The 19203-nt window shown below is 42.5% G+C and overlaps 1 protein-coding gene across 7 annotated transcripts in view; it reads right to left on the bottom strand.

Annotated features, from left to right (window-relative positions):
* The window catches only part of KLHL6 (kelch like family member 6), a 94929-nt gene that overhangs the window by 42136 nt on the left and 33590 nt on the right, over positions 1-19203 (bottom strand). The window contains exon 2 of one of the 7 annotated variants that reach the window (XM_074189503.1): positions 3295-3589. The exons of the other annotated variants lie outside the window; for them this stretch is intronic. The gene's annotated coding sequence lies outside the window, so the exon portion shown is untranslated. The remainder of the gene's footprint in view (positions 1-3294; positions 3590-19203) is intronic. 7 annotated transcript variants of the gene reach the window in all.

The raw sequence follows: 19203 nt of genomic DNA, 5'->3' as shown, positions 1-19203 counted from the left end.
ATACAGAGGAAGATAGCGTTAGAGAGAAAAAGGTTTTTTTAAGAAGAGCCAAAATAGGAGGGAGGACAGAGCCTCACACACTGAGACCCTTGTGGGAGTGCCCCAAAAGCTCAGGAAGCACCCCCAAAACAGGCTTAGGCTGGGAAAATGAGCAAGCAGAGAAAAAAGAGGAACACCACTGAGAAATATATTATCTATGATCCCAAGAAGGATGGATATACTCAGTCTGAAGATGAGGAAATACAAGCTCCTGCATCTAAAGACTCCCAGAAACTGGGATCAGGCTATGACAGAGCTCAAAAAAGACTTTGAAAATCAAATGAGGAAGTTAGAAGAAAAACTGGGAAAAGAAAGGAGAGAGATGCAGGAAAAACATGAAAATGAAGTCAGTAGCTTAGTCAAGGAAATCCAAAAAAAGGCTGAAGAAAATAGCATGCTAAAAACCAGCTTAGGTCAAATGGATAAAACAGTTCAAAAAGTTATTGAGGAGAAGAATGCTTTAAAAAGCAAAGTTGGCCAGATGGAAAAAGAGATAAGAAAACTCTCTGAGGAGAACAAATCCTTCAGACAAAGAATAGAATTCAGGGAGATCGATGAATTTACCAGAAATCAGGAATCAATACTTCAAAACCAAAAAAATGAAAAATTAGAAGAAAATGTGAAATATCTCATTGAAAAAAACAACTGATATGGAAAACAGACTTAGGAAAGATAATTTAAAAATTATTGGAATACCTGAAAGTCATGATCAGGAAAAGAGCCTTGACATTATTTTCAAAGAATTACTACAGGAAAATTGCCCTGATATTCTAGAAGCAGAGGGCAAAATAGAAATGGAGAGAATCCACTGATCCCCCAGAGAAAGAGATCCCAAAAAACCAACCCCTAGCAATATTATAGCCAAGTTCCAGAACTCCCAAGTGAAAGAGAAAATATTACAAGCAGCCAGAAGGACACAGTTCAAATATCGTGGAGCTGCAGTCAGGATCACAGAGGACTTGACAGCAACTACATTGGAAGCTCACAGGGCTTGGAATATAATATATCAGAAGGCAAAAGAGCTTAGAATGCAGCCAAGAATGAATTACCCAGCAAGGCTGAATGTCCTCTTCCAGGGAAAAAGATGGACTTTCAATGAACCAGGGGAATTTCAAATGTTCCTTTTAGAATGGCCAGAGCTGAACAGAAAGTTTGATCTTCAGATACAGGACTCAGGTGAAGCATGGAGATTGGAGGAGAGGGGGAAAATATGAGGGACTTAATGATGATGAACTGCATGTATTCCTGCATGGAAAAATGACACTGATAATACTCATATGAACCTTCTCAGCTTATAGAGCAGGTAGAGGGAGCTTTTATAGTTGAAGCACAGGAGAAAGCTGAATTCGAAGATAAAATATGGTGTAAAAATGGAGTCAATAGGAAAAAAAAGGGAAATGTAATGGGAGAAAGAAAAAGGAGAGGGGGAATAGGCCAAGATATTTCATATAATAAGATTTTTCTTTATTACAACAAGCTATTGCAATGATATGGAAGGGGGGAGGCAAAGGGGAATGAGGGAACCTTTGCTCTCATCAGAGATGGCTAGGAGAGGAAACAGCATATATACTCAATGGGGTATAGACATCTGGAGTAAGAAGGAGCGGGGAGCAGGGGGAAGGGGTGGGGATGTGAATAAAGGAGGAGAGAATGGACCATGGGGGGAGAGTGGTCAGATATAACACATTTTCTTTTTACTTTTTGCAAGGGGCTGGGATTGGAAGGCCTGTCCAGGACCATGGGGCCAGGTGGATTCTGGGCCTAAGGGGTGGTATAGGGGCTCAGGGCCTCTTGGCTCCAGGACCAGGGATCTGTCTGCTGCACCACTCAGCTACCCTACAGCAGAGTCATAGTGAAAGGAGAGAGAAAATAGAGTACATGGTAGTGGAGAAATAAGAAAGGAGGGCGTTGCGATCAGCAATGGCAACGTTGGAAAAATATGGAAATAACTTTTGTGATGGACTTATCATAAAGAATGAGATCCACCCATGACAGAGTTGTTGGTGTTGGAATAAAGACTGAAGCACATTTTTTATTATTATTATTTAGGAGAGGGTGCAGGGCAAATGCTGGGTGGCCTGCCTGGGGCCACATAGCAGGGTGGTCTTTGGGTGTCTGAGGCCAGATTTGGACCCGGGTGCTCCTGGCTCAAGGGCCAATGCTCTGTCCGCCACCCAGCCACCCCTACTATTATTACTATTTTATTTTATTTTGGGTCTTTTCTTTTCCTTCTTCTTTTTGGTTTTTGCAGGGCAGTGGGGATCAGGTGGCTTGCATGTCATACGGCTGGGTGATTGTTGGGTCTGCGGGGCTGGATGTGGGCTCGGGTGCTTGTGGCTCCAGGGCTGGAGCTTCATCCATTGTGCCACCTGGCCATACCTACAATTATTACTGTTTTTTTATTTTAATTTTTTTTCTCTCTCCCCTTTACTTTATCGCTCAAGCAAGTCTATATTCATGGGGGGAAGGGGGTATTTCATTTACTCTTAAACAAGAATATTTTATTAATGTAAAAAAAAATTTGTACAAAATGAGAATAAAAAAATAAAATTAAAAAAAAGAGCCAAAATGTTTCTTGTTTGGAAAGTAGAATAAAAAAAGAGAGAGAGAATCACTGATAACATTTTAAAACTTCCTAGAACAAAGAAAGTAACTTAGACTCTCATCTTCCTGGAAAAGGAGACTGATGAGCTAGGGATGGTTTGACTCCTTTCCTTCCCATCAAGTTTTCTTCCAGTTTCTCCTTTGAAAGGAAATTCTGTCCAAAAAAGGGACCAGAAGGGCTGAGGAACCCTTGAGTTGAGGAGTAACACTCTAACTCATCCCAGAGCCACCTGGCTCTACACCCCTGCAAGACATGATTCAGGGATGCTCCCTAGAAAGGGAGAGAGTTGTCAGGACCGTCTACCCAGGGAAGACAGCTCCCATGGGGCCCAGGATCCTGCTCAGTTCCTTCTTCCATTCAGCTGGCTATCAGCTCCGGAATGGTCCAAGGCTGACCATTCCCCAATTCACTACAACAAAGACAGAAGCAGATATCCAAGGGGCCTTTGCTGCCCTTTGTCTCTTTCCCTTAACCAGCCTCCGACCAGTCTTGCCCCTCATCTCACCTCTCCCTCAGCTCCTCGTTCCCCAGAGTCAGTCTCTAATCAAGGAGTGTGGAACCATAGGATCCTGAGCTCAAAGAAACCTCAGGGTTAGCTTGTTTTATAGACCAGGACTCTGGAATCCAGGAAAGGGCAATGACTTACTCACACAAACACGGGTGGCCAGAACCGGCTCTTCTGTCTCTAAATCCAGGGGTGCTTTTGCTCTGTCATCCTAGGTGGCAATCATCCCAAACACTTGACTTTCCCAAATCTCATGTAAGAAGATCCAGGGGTGTTGGTCTACATGTGATCAGCCAGAATGCATCCGAGAGGCTGGGTTGAGGGCCCCTTCTCTTCCTCATTAAAGTTTAGGGTGCTCCACCACAGGGAAGATGTTGGCCTTCACCAGCTGAGGGACTGGGGGAAGGCTTCACGTCCAAGGTGAAAGCATCAGTCAAGTTCTGAAAGAAGAGGGAATGGATTACAGGCAGGAGGCACAACCCATGCAAAGGCACAGAGATGGGAAATGGATTGCTACATGAGGAATGGCAAGAAGGCCAGTTTGACCAGATTGTAGCACCTTTGGCTCCATGTTTCTTCATACGCCTTTCCATGAGTGCTGCCATCCCACTCATCTGCCATGACTGAACCGCAGCCCTTCCTTTCCTCTGTTCCAACTTTCCTTCAGGCTCACCCATCTCCGGCTGCCTTCCCCCACAAAATCATCTTGGATCTATGTGGTACCTCCATTTTCATATGTTTTCATATGTACAGGTCTTCTCCCTTGACTAGGGTGTAGAAGCTAGGGTTGTTTAATTTCTGGATTGTGCTCCCTCAGCTGCGGACAATGTCTGGCCCATGGCAGGGCTTTTTCTTGCTTACCTGACTGATGGATCTAATCAGAGTAGACAGCCCCACATGGTGACCTGGACATGTTGTGAGCTGGACACTGAGTGCTAATTCGACAGTTGGGTGGTGTGTGGGACAGAGCCCCAGGCCCGGGATCAGGAAGACTCCATGTCTTGAGTTCAATTGCAGCCTCAGACACTCACTAGCTGTGTGACCTTGAGTGAGTCACTTCACTCTCAGTTTCCTCATCTGTAAAATAAGCTGAAGGAGGAAATAGCCAACCACTCCAGTGTCTTTATCAAGAAAACCTCATAGGGGGTCACTAAGAGTTGGACACAATCGAAAAACAACTAAACAACACAAATTACTAAATCTTTCAGAACAGTATCTCAAATTACTTATTTTTTTAATATTCTGTTGAGGTATTCAGTATTTCTTTAACACTGTTTATTTCCCAATAACCTCCCCTCATATTACCCTCCCTAAGCAAAACAATCTGATTATCAGCCGAAGCCAAAAGAGATGATAAAATTCTACACCCTCTTACAAGAGAGGAAGGAAGTGTGTTCCAACCTCAGAGCAAAAGTACCCTCTGCTCACATTACACATGGATATTTATTTCCTCCCTTTCATGAACTTGTTCAGTCCATTTCCCTTCTTAATGAGGCTTCTCTGCCTGTGAAAATACTTGCTATATAAATAATAGGTATAAAGCACTTTTAGCAGAAGTATGATTGGTTCTGTTTTACAGAGCAAGAAACAGAGAGTGGTTACATGACTTGTCTATGTTCTTAAAGACATGGATGAGGGCAGTGAGGAGGGCAGCTCTTTAGCTGGACCTGGAGTCAGGAAGACCTAAGTTCAAATCTAGCCTCAGTCACTTACTAGCAGTGAGACCCTGGGCAAGTCACTTTGCCCTATTTGCCTCAGCTTATTCATCTATAAATTGAGTTGGAAAAGAAACAGCAAAGCACTCTAGTGTCTTTGCTGAGAAAACCCTAAATGGGGTCAGAGAGAGTCAGATGTGACTGAAATGACTGGACCACAAAAGCTGGAGAGAACCAAAGTCTGTACCCAGTTCTCTTGAGTACCAATCCAGAATGCTCACCTTTATATGATAAGAGCTTCTCACCATGAATCAACAGGCATTTATTAAACTCTTACAACATAACAGACACTGAGTATCAGGGATGCAGAATAACTTCATTGTTATAACCTTTTCTCATTTTATATTATTATAACCTTTCATTGAATAGCCTTTTATGACTTTATATTGCAGAAACCTTTGATTAGGATCACCTTTGTTGGAAGGTTTGTGTTGAGTCTTCTCCCAAAAGCTTGTGTTTTGGCTTTGTCCAAATTTTATTGAATGCTTAGACCTATCTGTTGAGATATATGTAAATATCTCAACGCCTGGGCCTTATCTGGAAGCTGTGCAGCAGTTGTATCCTTACTCCCTTTTGGGAAACTGCCCAAATGTCTGTCATTCAGCCGATTGTGTTCTTGTACCCTTGTTTGATCTCTATTTCATGTAAGACTTCGGGGTGGGGGGAGAGAACTAGTCAAACCCTTTAGCAACTCTTCCTTCTGCCAAACAAATTAAACAACTTCAAGGGGCAGTTAGATGGCACAGTGGATAGAGCACCAACCTTAGAGTGAGGGGGACCTGAGTTCAAATCCAGCCTCAGACACTTAATAATTACCTAGCCTCGGGCAAGTCACTTAACTCCACTGACTTGCAAAAATAAAAATAAAAATTAACCAACTTCTTTCTAAAACTTTTTCGGGTTTGAGTTTGTTCCTCCACCGACCGGGACTCAAAGACAAAGCAACATTTTCAAAGAGCTCACATTCTAGTAGGAGACCAATTTATTGGGTGTCCTGAAAGTCTTAGTGCAGCTTTAACTGATTGATTAAAATTGAGATAGAAAGGCTTTCGGCTGCACTAAGACTTTTGGGACACCTTTTGTACCGATAAATATAATTACATACATGCATGTATGCAGAGATGCATACAAGATTCATACACAATGAATGGGAGGTGATCTCTGAACTAGGGAAAATAATTCAATCAATCAAGCATTTGTAAAGTGTTCTCTACCAGACACTGTACTAGGGATTCAAAGATAAAAGCAAAACAGTCCCTGCCCTCCAGGAGCTTACATCTGCTGCATAAGTTACCATTAGAAATTCTTCATGTAGAGAAGTTGCTGACTGAGCTAATTTCTTATTTTGAATGCGGGGCGATTTGCATATTGGTGTGAACTACAATTCCTCCAGAGTATTTCCTCCAAGTAGAGGCTGATATAAAGCTTAGAGCTGGCCTTGGAAGTCAGGAAGATCTGGGTTCAAGTCCTACCTCAGACACCTATGGGCAGCAGTGAGACCCTGGGCAAGACATTTTATTTTTCAGCACCATCAGCTAACTCTCTAGGCTAACTGGAATAATGGAAGGGAATAAACATTTATTAATCTCCTTTATTGGAAATTCCCTAGATCAGTTGAATAAGAAGTTAAATTTCCATAAGTATTTTAGTTCTGTATGTTTTTCTGTAAGATTTTCAGGAAGGAGCATGATTTGGGGGTGGGGGGGAGGGTATACTCTGGTCTTAGGTCAAAGGTCCTCAGTCCAAGACACTCTTGAAACATATGCAGCCTTGTCATCCACCTTTGGTGCTCTCATCATGTCACTCCTGTCACACTGAACACACTTGACTCTGGCGTTCAAGGCCCTATGCAATCTGGCTGCAACCTTTCTGTACTTACCAACTACTAAAGGGGAATGTCTCTAGAATTGCAGGACTTGGGTTCAAACCTTGCCTCTGATACTTTCTGCCTATAGGACCTTGAGTAAATTACTTTGAAACCTTGAACATCAGTTTCCACATCTGTGAAATGAGGGGACTGGACTAGATGGTCTCTGAGGTTCTGAGGTCACATCCATCTCTCGATTCATGGTCCTATTTATTCGGTGTTCCCGCCAACTCCCCACTCTCCCATCTCTTGTTTTTGTTCCAACTTTCCATCCCTTTGCTCTAGTCACCTTCTGTGACTAAAATGAATAATCCATTTTCCAACTCCCCACAATCTTGAGTCCATTTATTGAAGTCATCCTTCAGGGCTCACAATCACATTTAACATGTAGCATTCTCTGATTCCTGTCCATCACCCCTCCTTCCCTTAATTTCTCATAGCACTTTGCCAGGACCTCTCCTCCTGGCTTATTCTTCCTCTTCTCCCCCCCCTTCTTTTTCTCTGTCTCTCGTCTCTGTCTCTCTGTCTCTGTCTGTTCTTCTCTCCTCTGTCTCTGTCTCTGTCTCTCTGTCTCTTCTCTCCTCTCTGTCTCTCTGACTCTCTGTCTGTCTCTCTGTCTGTCTCTCTTGTCTCTGTCTCTCTTTCTCTGTCTTTGTCTATCTGTCTCTGTCTGTCTCTCTTGTCTCTGTCTCTCTTTCTCTGTCTTTGTCTCTCGGTCTCTCTGACTGTCTCTCTCTGTCTCTTTCTCTGTCTTTGTCTCTCTGTCTCTATCTCTCTGTCTCACTAGTCTCTGTCTGTCTCTCTCTGTCTCTGTCTCTTTCTCTCTCCACATATATGTATATGCACACACATATATGTGTGTTGTGTTGCATACACATAGATACACTTATACATCTCAATCTCCTCTAACTTTATTGGAAGCTCTATGAGGGAAAAAGCTGTCTTTTGCATTTGTATTCCCAGTTCATGGTACAGAGTAAGTGCTTAATAGATTCTTCTTGATTATGTTTTCCTGATTTATTAATACTCTGTCCAGAGCATCTGTATAAAAAAATGTGAGCCCCAGGGACTGTCTTGTGTTCTCATAGCCTTCCTTTTCCTTGAGAACATTGTCAAGAGCTACAAAGGTAAAGAAACTGATAGGGCTGTGCCAGGAGCCTCCTGAACCTCAGTCTTGGTCTGGCTCTCCCCTGCCCCGCTGGAGTCAAGGCACGATGAGAACCCAAGTTCCGTCTTGTGATCTAGGGAATCAACTCTCTCTTGGTTGGAACCTGTCTAGTCTACAACTGAAACAACTTTGGCAGGTGGAGGCACAACCTGTGAGAATTATTAGCTATTATTATCTATTCCCTTAGGGGCAATTTGGGACTGGAGGAACATCAAGGCAAGTGGAGAAAAAGCCAATATTTGAACTTGAGAGAGTTCCAAGACTTTTGCAGCCTCCCACCTGAGCTTGATCTATGCTCATCTCTCCCTCCCCCTCTTTCACAGGCCCATGCAGATGCACACTCTTGCCCTTGGTCTTATACCCCTGGGCTTGCTCTTGGTCTTATCCTTCTGGGCTTGCCCTTGGTATTTCCCCCCTGGTTTGCCCTCGGTCTTGTCCCTCTGGGCCTGTCCTTAGTCTAGTCCCTCTGTCCTTGTTCTTATCCTTCTGGGCTTGGCTGTGGTCTTTCCTTTTGGTTTGTCCACATTCTCATCCCTCTGAATGTGCCCTTGGACTTATTCCTTCTAGGCTTGCCCTTGCTCTTGTCCCTCTGGGCTTGCTCTTGGCCTAGTCGCTCTGGGTTTGCCCTTAGTTTAGTCCCTCTGGGCTTGTCCTTGCTCTTGTCCCTCTGGACTTGCCCTTGGTCTTGTCCCTTTGGGTCTGTCCTTGCCCCTCTTAATTATGAACCTTCTCTCGGTTCTCCCCCTTTGCCAGTTGCAGGGGACTTATCCCACTGCCCCTACTGTCAGGAAAGGGTTAGGGATCAAGCCATCTACCCATTAACAAAGTTTTATTAAGTACCTACTGTGAGTCAGTCTGTCAGTCAATAAACACTTCATAAAATGCTTTCTATGAGCTTCCACTGTGTTAGGTGCAGGACATGCAAAGGCAAAAGGAAAATAGCCCCTGATCTCAAGGAATATACATTCTGATGGAGAAGATGATGTGCCCATCTATTAGGTTCATTTGAACCTATATATGCACATATATGTACATGCAATGCATACAAAGCTTCAGTCAAAGACAGCAGCAGGGAGGACCAGGAAGAGTTTTGTGACATAGATGATGGGTAGGGAGGAAAGAGATGGGGAAAGAATGAATTCTAGGCATGCTGGATGACCAGTGCAAAGGTCTGAAGACAAGAGATGGAGTGAAGGCCAGTTTGTACCAACGGGCCCAAGAAAGGGAGTTATATGTAATCAGTCTAATTGCAAAAGTCTTTAAAAGCTTAGGGTCAGAATGTCTCTGCCAGATTGGCCCCTCAAACCTCCATGCACATAAGGTCTTTGAACAGAAAAACCAAGGATGGATGTACAAATATTGGTTGGATATTGGGAAAATTTGAACTACTGGAATATCTAATGGATAATATTTTATCCCAAAGGCAATAGGGAATGACTTGAATTTATTGATTTGGGAGTGACATGGTCAGGAACCCATGTTGTCATGGCCTCATGGTTCTAGGGAATAGGGGTAAGGATGACAGGTCGGGGTCAGGAGAAGGATGTCAGGGAAATCTCAGAACAAAAGTCATGATACTAAAAGTACTCTGTAAGAAAGAATCCCAGGGGAGTGCCTTGGAGTTAGGAGTACCTGAGTTCAAATCTGGCCTCAGACACTTAATAATGACCTAGCTGTGTGGCCTTGGGCAAGCCACTTAACCCCATTGCCTTGCAAAAACCTAAAAAAAAGAAAAAGAAAAAGAAAAAGTAAACTAATCTAGTCAGCAAGCTTGAATGCCTACCAAAAGAAGTGAATGAAGGCTCATGACAATGAGATTAAAACCTGAAGGAAAATGCCAAGCCACCATCAGCAGTGCCCATGCTCCCACCATGATGAACTCTCAAAAATGTCAAAGAAAAACTTTATGAAGACCTGGAGACCCTTATCATCAATGTATCAAAAGAGGATAAGTTTATAATTCTGGGTCACTTTAATGTCAGAGTAGGCTCAGCCTACCAGATAGGGCAGGGAGTCCTTGGGAGGAATGGAGTTGGAAACAAAAACAATGGTCACCTACTACATAGAAAATCTGAGCCAAGACCAGAACAGGTCTCCTAACTCTTTGCTAGGATGCTACACTGAAAACCTTTAAAGCATCCCTTTTTTCTGTGCTTGTGGCTTGTTGCTTTTATTAAGAATCTGAGTAATTCTATATCCTGTAGCTAAAATTTCCCCCAAAACATACTTGCAAATCCTTATTAACTTGATCTCTGTCTCCTGTGAGCAAATTGTCTTTCCTCATTGGTATTGTTAGCCAAACATTTTCTTTTTCATTGTTTACAGATCCACTTGAAAGAGAAGAGGTATATTTTCCCTCCAAATCTCTCCTCCATGCTAAGGACACAATTGTGCTGTAGGTAATATTTCAAAATTATTTTTAGAGGAAGAGAGGCTGGGGAGGACCTTAGATTTCATGGCCAGCAAGAGAGCCCATCCTTAACCAAGACAGGTTAGTTGTTATACAATCGATCATCTCAGTTGATTAAGTTACTTTCTCAGGGTCTGACAACCAGCATGTGTCAGAGGTAGAATTCAAACTTGGGTCTTTTTGACTCCTAAACCAGCTCTCTGCCTGCTCTGTGACACGGCTTCTCATTTTATAAGTATTCCGACATTCAGACCATGATCAGCCACTGAGTCATATACCAACCTAACTAGCACATAGTAGGCATTTAATAAATATTTTTGGATTGATTGATTGTGGTATGTTAGGAAGAGCCCTGGACAAGAGTTCAAATGTTTCCTCATTTGTGAATCAAGAGGGACTAACTGAACCCTTGATGACTCTTCCTTTCCAGCTATACCAATAGTCTCAAGAGCATGGACAGGGTCCAGGGCACAGGGTCCAGGGTAAGTCATTGCAGCTGGAGGGGCTGGGATTGGGAAAGCATGGGGAAGGGGAAGCTGGGGACAAGAATGGAAGTGGAAGAAGGAAAAACCCAGCAGGTAAAGATTTTTTGGTCATAGCCTGATGAAAATGAAAGTGGAAAAAAAAAGATTTGCTTTCATTTCTCCACCAACTTGTACTAAATTAATCAAACTTTAAAAAATCACCAACTGTTTACAAACTAGAAAATCATCAACAAACATTTTCATATATAAAGAATAAAAGGATTCCTCATGAAATTGTTATGTAAATACTTTGTTTTTAAATATGTATAAAATTTAACATGGTAGAACCGATATTCCCCCCTGCCCCGACTGTGCCCCCTTCTGAATTTACTTCTGCTCTCTTTAAATGTTACATGTAAGTTGCTTATTGAAACAGTATCACTACTTCCCCGGGTTTCTCTTCAAGCCTTTCTCTCCAAGTAAAAGTCTCCCTTGTAATAAATCTGTATAATTTAGTAAACAAATTAAAGTTAGTTGGCATTCATAGATGATTTTAAGGCTTGTAAAGCATGTTACAAATGCTGGGTCATAAATTCTAACAAACAGGTTTTTATTATCCCCATTTTATAGCTGAGGAAACAGGATTTAAAAATATCAAGTGTCTTGCCCAAGGTCACTCAGTTGGTGAATGCCTAAGGCAGAATTTGAATTCAGATCTTCCTGATGACAGATCCAATCTTCAGTCCACTGAGTCACCTATCTGCTTTGTATGGCACTGGTTATGTCTAGGAATATATATCCCATTCTTTACTAATGGTCTAATGCTTTTCCATCAAGATCGTGAGGGGGTATGCTTCACCACCTGTCTCTTAGAGTAAGAATGGGTCATTGGATTCATTGGTTAGCATTCTTAAGTTGTTCAAAGTGAATTCCATTTGCAGTGTCACAGGTAAATTATTCCCTTGGTCCTGCCAGCTTCCCTACCTATCAGTTCATACAAGTCTTCTCAGGTTTCTCTGAAGTTGTCCCTTTCCTCATTGGAATATTTCATGACATCCACAACCCTTAGTTTTTGAACAGCATTTATCGAGAAGAGGCATTTAAGCTCTCTTCTTACCCTGACACAAAAATAAAACAAGTTACAATTTACAAGGCAAGAGAAAAGATGCTCACATAGAGATGAATCTAAAAATACATTCAAGGTCAATTCAAGGTAACTGGAGGGAGGGATGCGGAGTGACCAGAAAGTGACAGAGCTAGAAGGGCACTAAGGATGCCATTTGCTCCAATGCCCTCAACTTACAGAGAAGATACCCAAATCAAGGAAGCAACTTACTCAAGGCGAGACAAGGAAGAAGAAACCGATTTAGAACCGGGCAGCAGGTCCCCTGAGTCTTTGATGTTATTTGCCTTTGAGCTCTGAGGTCTAGGTGACCTTCACAAAGTCTGCGCAGACCCTCCACAGAAGGGGTAAGGAGAGTCAGCAAACAATTTTGAAGTACCTACTACTGGGCAGATGAGAGGTGGCAACCTCAGAGCCAGGACCACCTGGATTCGAGTCTTGCCTCATACTAAGATCCATACTAAGCAACGTTGGGTAAGTCTCTTCACCTCTAGACCAAGGGGGCTAAACTCAAAGAGAAAAGGAGGCCACTGAAGTAACTATACAAAATTTAGAAAAACCACACATGAACATTATCTATGTTCTATTTACTTTTTTTACTTGTTTTGTTAAATGTTTTCCAATTCCATTTTAATCAAGTTTCAGTTGCATTTCAGAGTGTTGAAGGCTGCACGGAGCCCTCAGGAATGTTTTACTATCTCTGCTCTAAGGTAAAAGACCTCTTAGGATAGGAGGAATTTCCTCCCTCCAATTCCCACCCTAGTTCTCTAAGAAAGTAACATCCCAGATCCAGGTTCTACCCCTATACTGATAAACCTGGTACTATGCTAGATGCTAAAGAATACAAAAACAAAAAAGCAACAGTTCCTGCCCTCAAGAAGCTTACATTCAATTGAAGAAGCATTTAAGGTTCTCTTCTTACTCTGGTCATTACAAATCAGTGACTCACTTAAATAGCTCAAAGTGGTCTCCCAAACCCACCAGTTCTCCAAGCCTTGATTTCCCAGTGTGTACCCCTCCATAATTTACAGGGCATCCTGGCAAGCTAAGAGGCTGCATCCTCAAATGAGTGATCAGGCAGGTGAGCTCCTTGCCCATCTCCTCCATGGGAGGGGAGCATGGCTGTGCACTCCCCCATCTGAAGATCAGGCCCCCTTGGCTTGTTTCTCCACTTAGATGGCTGCAAAAGTCATCTCAGTGTGCAAAGTAATCAACTCAGACTTTCCAAGGGACACCTACACACACCTAGGTGACTTGCATGACATCTGGCATACTGGTAAAGATATTATTAGTCCCTTACTTTAGTGACTGGTTAAGTTTAAATTTACTCATCAGAAAAAAAGAACAAGAAAGATGAAGACAGGAAGCTGACCACCTCCGCAAAGAGCTAGAACCTGCCTTAGATTATTGAGGTACTTTCCAGACCAAACTGAATTTCAGTTCACCTTTTGATATCAACAAAGTGAGAGTACATGACCTCGATTTTCCCTGCAGCTTCTCCCTGACCTTACTCTTCCTGTTTCTACAAAGGCATGAAAAAGAGATCAACAATTTAATCTCATAAACTCATCATCACTACCAAAGGACTGAATGAATATAGATTATCTCATTGGATCTTCACAATAATCTGAGGACATTGGTGCTATTATTATCCCTGTTTTACAGAGAAGGAAACTGAGGCTGAGAAAATTTAAGTAGCCTTCCCAGAGTCAGAAATCTAGGGTAGGATTTGAACTTGGTCTTCTTGGATACAAGTCCAACAATCAATCCACTAGCAACATTTATTAAGTGCCTTCTATATGCAAGATCTGTCAAATATCTGGGGCTACACTTGAACCCCAGACCTCTTGTCTCCAGGCCCAGTGCTCTATCCACCGAGCCACCTAGCTGTCCCATAATCAAGCCACTCGCACTTACTAGCTATATGACCTTGGGCAAGTCCCTTAACTCTGATTGGCTCACATCTGGGGCCATCTCCAGTCATCCTGATAAATATCTGGTCACTGGACCCAGATGGCTCCAGAGGAGAAAGTGAGGCTTGGCGCAACCCCCACCCCAGATCCAATCCATGTGCTTGTCATGCATCACCTCTCTGACATCATGATTTTCTTCAAGACTAAAGGACAAACACCACCATCTATATGCAAGATCTAGGGGTGTTGAAACAAAACCATCCCTCCCCTCAAGGGGCTTTCATGCTACAACGGTTACATGAACAAAATGAAAATTACTTGAGTTTCCATTATTGAAGGAAAGTTTTAAGCTCTCCAGTGTCAAATCAGATGTCTTGATAGGAAAAAAAGAAACAGCCCCGGTAGAGATATAATATAGTATGCAGCTGGGGCAATAAGATACGATCAGGAAGGCAGTGGATTTGGAGTCAGAAGACCAGAGTTCTACATCCTGCCATGTTAGAAGCCAGTACTCCTAGAAGGCACCTGCAAGATGGTAGCCAATGAGAATGGGATTGATCCAATCCCTTATTACCCAAACATTCTATCTTAATGAAGCACCTTTGCCTTATCTGACTTAGTCTGGCTTAAAGAGATACATCACAAGGAGTGATTTGGGGCAAGTCTCACAAGATCAAACCCAAGTTCTGGGGTTCTGGGACAAGGGTTCCCCAATTCTCACCCCCTTGAGACTCTGATATGTTGCTTTTAAAATATGGACTCCACCAGATGGCAGCAGACGCCTTGACCAATGTGAAACTTGCTGCCCCATCACTTGAATAGACTTCCTTGCTCAAACCCTCTGTGACACAGCCTCCTTCCAAGAAACTGGCCAGGCAAAGACTGCTTGATAACATTGGGGGTATATGGTAGCAGGGATTCTTTTTTCAGGTATACACTAGACTAAGTGCTCATTATAGTCAGTCCCTCCTAATTCTGAGATTCTGGAACCTCAATGACCTTCACATTCATCCTTAGCAGGTTGGTCTCACTCTGATCTCTGATCACTTTTCTTTTAGGTTTTTGCAAGGCAAATGGGGTTAAGTGGCTTGCCCAAGGCCACACAGCTAGGTAATTATTAAGTGTCTGAGACCGGATTTGAACCCAGGTACTCCTGACTCCAGGGCCGGTGCTCTATCCATTAATGCCACCTAGCCACCCCCTCTGATCACTCTTAATTGGACTTTTTTCTTGGAATCCTGCTTTCTGGGCAATGAACCCTAACTCTGGAACTCCAAGGCAGCAGAGTGTCATTCATTTGTTCCAAAGATCTATCTATCCCCAAGGCCTTCTTTCTATAGCCATAACAGCTCTAGGGCCATTAAAACCAGTATTCTGTCACCTTTTTAGCAAATTTTTTGCTCTGGCCAGAAACTCTGAGATCTTCTCCTCCCAGATTGATTTTTTAATGGATCATGAAAAAAGGGATCATTCTTTTCTTCATTTCTTTCTTACCTGCTTTATTCACTGAATGGGCATTGCCTCAATCAAACTAAAACCTGTTAAAGAACTTAGTTTAAAAGTCCAAGGTATCCCACTGCATCCAGGGCCATCTCCAGTTGTCCTGATTCATATCTGGCCATTGGATCCAGATGGCTTCAGAGGAGAAAGTGAGGTTGGTGACTTAGCACAGAGCCCCACCTCCCCACTCCAATTCAATTCACAGGCTTATCATGACATCTCCTTCCTACTGTCATGGTTCTCTTCAAGAATGAAGGACAAGGGGTGGCTAGGTGGTCCAGTGGATAGAGCACTGACCCTGGAGTCAGGAGTATCTGAGTTCAAATCTGGCCTCAGACACTTAATAATTGCCTAGCTGTGTGACCTTGGGCAAGTCACTTAACCCCATTTCCCTGCCCTCCCCAAAGAATGAAGGACAAACAAGAATAGCAACAATAATAAATTCCTTGCCATGGTCCTCCTGTTGTGCCTCTTGCCTCCCCCGTCCTCACATAAAATGTAAAGCAAAAAGGCCAACTGAATTTAGCATGTTTTCCTCAGCATGGAACAATACCCCAAGAATGTAGTTTCCCCTCCACCGCTCCCCAAGGAAAAGAGAAGGTCTCCCTTTCCTACAGGTGTTTCAGGTGCATATTTGATGGTTAGATGTTTGAAATTTACCAGCTGTTTTTCTTCCATGGGACAGCATCCCTTTCCTCGGGGGACTTCCTTTTTTGCATGCTAAACAGCATTTAAACATTTCACTTAAGTCAATTCTTCAGGGATCTGTGATTTCATGAAAGGTTCATATATTCTTTTTCTACTGTGGATAGAGGATCATAGGACATGGGGCCATTGAAGTTGGATCATGGAGTCACAAATTCAGAGTCAGATACGCTAGAGATTGAGTCCAATCCCCAGAAGGGGAAACTGAGGCCCAGGGAGATGAAGTGAATTGCTCAAAGTTATAATATCACAGGATCTAAGATATAGTTAGAGATCATGAGGAAACTGAGGGTCAGAGAAAGAAGGAGTGGCTTATCCTCAGTCACACAGATAGTAAATGGAATAGTCAGAATTTGAACTCAAATCTGGTGACTCTAAGTAGGGTGCTTTTCCACTGCAATCCGCTGCTTTGCACCCTAACATGTAATGAAAAAGGTGTTTCATGTGGAAAAGCAGAAGGGCTTCAAAGAGATAAACTGCTCCTATGAAGAGTAGGGTGATTGATGGCATACTACTCTGAGTCTGCTGCTACATGTTTAACAGCTGACTCTCTAAACAATGGAAATACCCATGATACATTTTATAGTTTAACGAGCATTATTAACTTTCTCAAGTCTAGACAATCAACACCACAATAAAAATTCAAATATCTTTACTATAAGACATTAGAATTACTAATTTAACTAGAAACTCTGCTTTCTTAAAGTATTCTGGATAGTAATTGTGAGTTGCTAGGGAAGTGGGGTCTCCAGTCTTTATTTTTTTTATATTTTATTTTTTAGGTTTTTGCAAGGCAAATGGGGTTAAGTGGCTTGCCCAAGGCCACACAGCTAGGTAATTCAGTCTTTATTTTCTAAAGCAGCTCCTATTCCTTTCTGTGGCTGAGGCAGCAATGCTATTATTCCCTAAGGGAAGCTCAAATGTAGCAGCCAGAATTCCTCTCTTCCTGGGCTCCCAATTTTCAGCACCTGCAATTAGAGAAATCTGACAGTTTTTATTAGGGGAGTGTTCCCTGAGTCCCCCAGTCAAAGGCTGAAGGAAAAAAGGGAAGAAATCTTCTCACCAATAATACTCTGCCTGGGCTTGTCACCATCCCTGAGCCCCAGATTCCTTAATAACTTTGTATGAATCTTGCATGTTCCTACTGATTTACACATTGCCTTTCCCATTAGAATGGAAGTTCCTTGAGGATAGGAGCCTTTTTTGTCTTTCTTTGTATTCCCTATTAAGGCAATTGATAAGTCATTGTGTGAATAATTATAAAAAGAAGGGGTTAGAGTAGTTGACCTCTGAGGTCCCTTCTAGCTTCAGACCTGGGATCGCATAAATATAAGTCAGTTCATCTCATCTCTCTGCACCTCAGTTCCCTCATGTATAAAGAGAGTCAAGATCCCCTCTGGTTCTAGAGCTATGAGCTTATGAGTCAGCTCCCATGGCTTGGTGCTCCCAAACTCATGTTGCCACCAATAGGACGCTGCATCAACAAAAATCATTGCATCTGGTGTGCAGACTCTGCAGTCACAAAATCTGAGTTCAGGTTCTGACCTTACCACTTATAGCCTGTATGTAAATCCCTTCACCATCCTGGGCCTCAGCATGGTCATCTGCAAAATGATGGATGGATGGATGGATGAACTATGAGGTCCCTTCCAAGCTTGAAACCCATAAACTAAATACATTTATAAATTTGTGTCTATAAATGTAAATTTATAACCATCAATCTATGGAGATACCTTCCTCATTGTTTTAGATAGATTGTTCCATTCAAACAATGGACAGCCTCACCAGAAACTTCTAGTTAGTCTGACCCAGAGATGCCTCAGAGGAGAGGAAGAGGAGGAGGAGGAAGACAAAGAGGAAGAGGAGAGAGGAAGACAAAGAGGAAGAGGAGAGAGGAAAACAAGAAGAGAGGGTCCCACTAGCTCTTTACAGTTTACACTTGAGCCCCAGTGGAATAAAACAGACTTTTAAGAAGTAAAAGCCCCTTCCCAGCATGACAATTGTCAGGGTCTAAGGTCAAAGAGCTCTCCTCTCTGTTTCTGAGCTGCAAAGTACACTGACTGGTCCAGGTGGAAACTTGTCCACAAAATAACAGGCCTTCCATGCCTTGGGAAGTGGGTCTTCATGAACTGATCCGGGTGAAGAAAGGGACCATCTCCTAATAGCCAGCCTTCTCACAATAATCCTGCTTTCCTCACTGAGCTAGAACAGAGAAGGAACAGCATCCAAAGCCTTTTTGGAGGAGATGGTCCACTGGCATGGTCTTTAAGAACCCACCATAATTGTCACTCTAGATGATTAAAAAAAAAATTAGAACTCCAGTGATGGAGGAGCTCTTATGGGAAGAAACATAAATACTCTTGATGGACCCATGATGTGGTCCTATCACTCTGGAGATGAATCTGAAATTAGGCAAGAAAAGTGATTATCAGGCGGCTAGGTGGCGCAATGGATAAAGAACTGGCCCTGGAGTCAGGAGTACCTGGGTTCAAATGCGGTCTCAGACACTTAATTAATGACCTAGCTGTGTGGCCTTGGGCAAGCCACTTAACCCCGTTTGCCTTGCAAAAAAACAAAAAACAAAAAAAGAAAAGTGATTATCTTGTTTTTTCCTCTTGACCCAGGAATCTCATTACTGAGTTTTTATACATGCATACACAGATATTTGTATTACATATATGCTCACAAACATATAAATACACACATGTATAGATACACTTATATACATATATAGATAGATACACTTATTGGTGGGAAATGTTTTCTTTTAAAATTTTTTTCATTTTGTACTTAAATATAAAAAAGACAAATAAGGACATTTCCATGTTCACTGAACAACATAAAAAGAAGAATCGATATAAAACTTGAATTCCATTTCACATTGTTTACTTTTTTTTAGGTTTTTTTTGCAAGGCAAATGGGGTTAAGTGGTTTGCCCAAGGCCACACAGCTAGGTCATTAATTAAGTGTCTGAGACCGGATTTGAACCCAGGTACTCCTGACTCCAGGGCAGGTGCTTTATCCACTACACCACCTAGCCACCCCTTTGCCATGGCTTTCTAAAATCAATCACTAACCATTTCTTGTAGCTGAGTACTATTCTGTCACAATCATATACAAAACTTGTTCAGCCAATCTCCAATTGATAGCCATCCCCTCAATTTCCAGATCTTTCCATCACAAAGAGAC

This window comes from Macrotis lagotis, chromosome 5 (assembly GCF_037893015.1).
Source record: "Macrotis lagotis isolate mMagLag1 chromosome 5, bilby.v1.9.chrom.fasta, whole genome shotgun sequence".
Lineage (NCBI taxonomy): Eukaryota > Metazoa > Chordata > Mammalia > Peramelemorphia > Peramelidae > Macrotis > Macrotis lagotis.
This window is presented reverse-complemented; position numbering and strand designations above follow the sequence as displayed.